Genomic DNA, 6392 nt, shown 5'->3' with positions numbered 1-6392 from the left:
TGCTGAATACCACCTCTGCCGAGGACTACTAATATGAATTTTGACTGACAGTGGCTTGCTGACGTTGGTGAGAGAGAGAGGGAGAAGGAGAGATCTGATATAACCTCTCTCTCTCCCTTTCTCTCTCTCTCTCTCTCTCTCTCTGTGTGTGTGTCACACACACACACACACACAAACACACAAAGGCAGGGATGGGATTCAACCATTTCTGTGGGCATGGCCTAATTTGTGGGTGTGGCTTGGTGGTCATGTGACTGGCTGGGGATGGCTTGTATGTAAATATTATAAATATTTATGTAAATATTGAATTTTTTATAAAAAAGAGCAACTTTTACCCAAAATCAGGCAAAGCAGGCAGGCAGATTGAGTTGCTCACAGAATCACAGATTCACTCAGAAATCTATCTTTCTGCCATCGGCTACCTGAGTCTGTCACATAAAATTTGCTTGCAAGCAAACTCATAAAATTAACTCACAACACGCAATGTATGTAAATATTGAATTTTTTTTATAAAAAAGAGCAACTTTTACCCGAAATCAGGCAAAGCAGGCAGGCAGATTAAGTTGCTCACAGAATCACAGATTCATTCAGAGATCTATCTTTCTGCCATCGGCTACCTGAGTCTGCACTGCTAATCTAGATCTCCCGGCACAGCAGAACAGCTGATGGTCAAGGGGGGAAAAAAGGGAAAATAGCAACTTAACAGGCAAGTTTGCCAGGTAAGTGGGTGGGGAGGGTTCCCACGGGCCATGTGGGTGGTACAGCCTTGTGTTCCCATGCAGCCTGGATTAATTGCTTGGGGTGGGGATGCTCTGGGGGTGACATTTCTCTGCGGACCACCAAAATTTTCTCATGGACCACCAGTGGGCCGCAGCCCACAGGTTGGCAACCACTGATTTGGGAGTACAGTATAACAGTTTACATTTTAATCATTGATGTCAACACTTCAAGGAGACCCCTGGAGCCATTTTCACCCCCTCCCCTTTAATTCAAAATGGCATTTACTAATTTCATTTATTTTTATGACACAACTCTACTGAGATTGTATTTGGTCTGTAGACTTATTCTCTCTCTGTCTGTCTCTGTCTCTTTGTCTCTCTCTCTCTCCCTCCCTCTCTCTCTCTCTCCCTCCCTCCCGCTTTATCTCTCTCTCTCTCACACACACACACACACACTTTTAATTAAGGATTTTAATTACAATAGAAAAATCTGATACAAATTAAAGGGAAGATAGAACAGGAGAACAGAAAGTGCAAAAGTGAAGAAAAAAAATAAAAAATAGAAAAGAAAAATAGAAAGAACATACGTAAAGAAATTACTTTCAACCTTCATCACAAGTATAAATGTTGTAACTTTTTATCCTCTCTTAGTTTACAACCAATGTTCTCATCTTCCTATACCCAATCCCTTATCTATAGACAAATCCATAAAGTTTCATCTTTTCAGTCCTAATGTCAACAGAAAGTTCATTAAGGTTGACCAAATATAACTGCATATCTTATTTTAATATTGATCAAATAAACCCACTTTACACCCCTTCCTTTTACTTCTAAGTCTTAAATTTAAAACAATCCAAGTGCCATAGAATTTGTTTTTTTAGTTTGTTCTTTCTCATAAGAGTCTTCAAAGCTTTAAAAAGCTTCTTTTGTAAACTCCATACAAAAAGTTATCCAATAGATGAGATAGTGTATGCAGCTTGACAATGCAGAGTGTCAAATCACCATTCACAAATCAAATCAAAACTGTATTACACTCAAAGACTAGTACAAAATCACCTAAGAATGGTAGGATTTTAATCTCCATATAAGAAATAAGAGTCTTTATATGGATAGTCCTTGACTTACAACCACAATTGAGACTGGAACTTCTGTTGCTAAATGATATGGCTGCTAAGTGAATTGTGCCTGATACTCCCACATTTTGCTATGGTACCACATGATAATCAAACATGGCTTTCCTTATCAAGTTTGCTTGTCAGAAACCTCCTGACAAGGTCATAAATGGTGATCAGGTGACCCTGGGACACTGCAACCATTATAAATACATACTGATTTCAAAGCCCCTGAATTTTGATCACTTGACTTTGGGAATGCTGCTACAATCATAGGTGCAAGACCATTTGCAAAATCACTTTTTCCACTGCCATGATAATTTTGAATGATCATTAAATGAATGGGCGTAAATTGAGGACCGCAAGTCTGTATCAGAAATTGTGGTCAAATATATAGCAACAGTATGTATATTTTAAGTTCTATATAGTATAGGCTAGACACAGTTCTCTTTTGTGATTTTAACATTGCGCCTTTTAACATTATCTGCCTTTCCATTTTGTCGTTGCTTAAAAGCTTAACATGAGATTCCTAACAGTTGTTCGTGTTGAGAATAGTTACTGACAGCGGTAGCCTATGCCAAGATGAAAGAATTCTTACAGCTTACATACTTGCAATTGCAAATTAACCTTCTCCAATGTACCATGTGAAAATATCATCTAGATTTGTTTGAACTTACTTCTTTTTCAGTTCAGCATTATCTTGGGTTCCTAGCTTTGTAATTGGCAGCAACTGCTGGTTCGACATTAGATTTTAGGTCTCAAAAATATCCTACAAAAATCTCCTGCATATTTGTATATTGGTTGGCTTTACCCTCAGAAACCACTGGGCAATGATTCAAGGTGATATTGTTGTATTGCCCTTGGCAAAGATTGTGAACCTTTAGTCAGGCAAATGTAAATGCAGGTTGCTAAGAAGCTATTCTGGGCCTTAAAAGTAATTTCAGAGGGTGATGCCAGCCATGAACACAAGTTCAAAAAAATCCACTTATGATTGTTTAAATCAGGGGTGTCCAACCTTGGCAACTTTAAGACTTGTGGACTTCAACTCCCAGAATTCCTCAGCCAGCTTTGCTGGCTGAGGAATTCTGGGAGTTGAAGTCCACAAGTCTTAAAGTTGCCAAGGTTGGACACCCCTGGTTGAAATTGATCACAAGTTTGCTCTTGCTCTCCATTCAAGTCTGCATTTCAGCACCAAGGTAATAAAAACTCTGGAACTTCTGCCTTAACCAGTTTGCTTCAAAGGAGTGTATCAAATCTTTACATGCCATGTCCAATTCATCTACTAAGGTGCTAAATTATATAATGCTTATTTTTATAATTGCTTTATAACTGAATAACAGAATATCAGAGCTGGAAGGGACCTTGGAGGTCTTCTAATCCACAGGTCGCCAACCTTTTGGACCTCAGGGACCACCAAACTCATAATTTTAAATACCGCGGACCACTAATATGAATCCAGCATGTCGTTCACTGAAGCGCCTGAACTCCCACTGATGGGATGGGTCCTTCAGGCACTTAGCTTGGCTTCCTATTTGTGCAACCTTAAATACTCAGTCATTTGGACCCGTTTCCCACAGAAAACAAAACACCGGGATCTCTCTTCTCTTTTTCTCTCTCACTCTTTCCCTCTCTCTCTCTTTCCCTCCCCCCTCTTTCTCCCTCTTTCTCTTTCTCTCTTTCCCTCCCTCTTTCTCTCTTTCCTTCCCTCTCTTGCTGTCAGCCTTCAAGATCTTCCTCCTTTCCTTTGCTTCTTTCTGGCTGCCATGAGTAACGGGGGGGGGTGGGGGGGTGGAAAGTGTTGAAAGAGTTAATAACTGATATTGTATAACCTGGGGTTTCTCATTCCTGCTTAGCTTTCTCTTCTCTGCGCAACTGCAACCCTTTATCTGAGTAAGCCAAGGTCAACTAATCATCACCACCTGGAGATGTCCGCATGATGTAGTTCACAACTTTTAATTGGAAGAATCGTTTGAACTGTTGGGGGGGGGAACATTTCACTCCCTTGATATATGTGATGTGCGTGCCTAATTACCCAGATTCAGAATTTTCTTGTTGTTACCAGTAACTTCCAGTAAAAGACATCTTTTCTCTAATTACAAGAGTCTAAGTATTTCTTTCCTGGATTTAGAACGGAGCAGCAGCTGACATTTGCTTTCTCACTTTCTCCCTCTTTCTCTCTCTCTCTTTCCCCTCTCTCTCTGTCCCCGGAGATGGGGGTGGGGGAAAGAAACCTCTGAACTGATGCTGGGTGGTTGGAATCTTATGTCCGGAGGCCGACGAATCATGTGCTGAAGACCAGATGGCTGGCAGGGAGGTGGGGCAACAGGGGTGATACCGGTGGCGGATGGACTGATATGTGCAGGAGATCGCAGCATCGGAGCCCTTCCTGGGTGTTCCCTGGCCTGCGAGAGAGTGGGGATGGGGGCAAAGGACCCTCTGAACTGGTGTTACCTCCTGCCTCCGAGGAGGTCAAGTGGCTGGCTGCCAGCGATGCCCTCAGGTAAAGATGTTACGAGGGAGAAGCTTGACCCCTCCCCTCAGGAGCCACAAAGCGGTCACCGCTCCTCTGGCACCCACCAAACCTCCTCCTTCCCGCTGGGCGTGTGAGCGCTTCTGGCAAGTAGGAAGAGAAGCACGGTGGGAGGAGGCTTGGCGGCTCCTGAGGGGAGGGGTTGAGACTCCCCTTCACAACATCTTCACCTGAGGGCATTGCTGGCAGCTGCTTCCTGAGGCTCAGGAGATCTGCACTCTTCCCGCTGCTGCTCATCCTCCTTGATGTGCTGAGGCAGGAGGCAGCAACCACGACACAGGTTTTCTAGGGAGATTGCAGGATTGCCCCACCTCCCTGCCAGCCATCTGGTCTTTAGCATGTGGTTCGTCAGCCTCCGGACATCAGATTCTCACCACCCAGCACCAGTTCAAAGGTTCCTTTCCCCCCCACCCCCTTGCAGGCCAGGAAACACACGGGAAGGGCTCCGATGCCACGATCTCCCACATGCTATCCTCCCTCCTCACGCGCATCAGTCCATCCACTGCCGGTATCACCCATCGCAGACCCAGATGCGCTGTGGCCCACCAGTTGGCAACCACTGTTCCAATCTAACCCCCTGCTGTGATGACCCAGAGTATCTCAGAAATATAACAAAAACCAAAATGTAAATAAAAGTCCTTTAATGCCTTCAACTTGGCTTCCCTGTTTAATTGTTCACAGTGGGGGATTAAACTATTTTCAAAATAACATTTCAAAGACAAGAAACACAGTTCAAATTCAAAGAGCCGATAATGAACCAAAAACCAAAAACAAACCTCACTGAATAAAGTTCCTCGACAGACCAGGATAGATAATTGCCAACTTCAGGAAGATAACCAAGTACAGTCTGTTGGAAGAATGCCAACCAAGATGAACCTTCTTTAGGAATAAAACACTAATTTGCCTCCAGCGTCTGTTAGCACACAGGTCCAAACTCTTATGCAAATCTCACACCTGCAACCCATGAAGAGGATCATGGCCCTGTCCTCCCAGTAGACGTTTTACCCTGATCCTCTCCTCTTGCGTGCCCTAGGATGGATAGGAGATGGGCCTGGATCCTCCTCTGACTGCTCAGCTGGCCTCTGCCCTTCCCCAGCCTCCTCCACCATCTCTGGAGCCACACTTCCACTCCGTTGGCTGTTCCTCCTCTTCCTCAGAGTCAGTCTCCACCAGGGGCATGACACCTCCTCACACAGGAAACTCTATACCATTTTGGACAAATAGCTATTCAATTTCTTCTTGAGTGAGGTTTCTAATGAGGTTTTCACTTAACTTCTGGTGGCAAGCTATTCCACTGGTTTATTGTTCTAATTCTCAGGAAAATTCTCCTTAGTTCAAGGTTGCTTCTCTCCTTCATTAGTTTCTATCCATTGCTTCTTATCCTCTCTTCAGGTGCTTTGGATAATAGGTTGACCCCCTCTTCTTTATGGCAATCCCTTAGAAAAACTGTGGTATAGTATTATATCTAATGCTCCCAAAAAGTTGGGAGATTCAGATAAAGACTTCTTAGTGTATTATGCAATGGCACACTATCAATTGAGAAGGATCAATGAAAAAATGTGATTTTTTTAGTAGTACTACAAATTCTTTTGGGATGTAATATTGGCAAAAGTACCATGCATTGCAACAGTTCGTCCAGTGATAATGCTGGCATTATGGGGAAATGTCAAGGCCTGCATGGAAGGAAGGGAGGATAGATATTATTTGGATGATTTGTCTTGGAAACAATGCATATAGTGTGGATTTATATGTTCAAATGGATCTCAAAGACAGGACCTGTTGTGGGTCTGTTTGTGCCCAGGTGTTTGCCTGGCTTGTGGTGTGGATCCACAAAACTTGATCCACTTGATCCACAAAAACACACTGAGACATAATAGAGACCCAGAAGATGAACAGACCTATGGAACAGCTGTCCTGCCCTACATAAGAGGTACTACAGACAAAATTAGTAAGATACTACATAGACATCACATCAAGACTGCCTTCAAAACAGACAGAAAAATAGCAGCCATCCTTAGAAACCCCAAAGAT

This window comes from Notechis scutatus, chromosome 3 (assembly GCF_049901735.1).
Source record: "Notechis scutatus isolate UNSWTSFEM ecotype Mainland chromosome 3, rNotScu1.2, whole genome shotgun sequence".
NCBI classification, from domain to species: Eukaryota; Metazoa; Chordata; class Lepidosauria; order Squamata; family Elapidae; genus Notechis; species Notechis scutatus.
Note: the sequence above shows the minus strand (reverse complement) of the source record.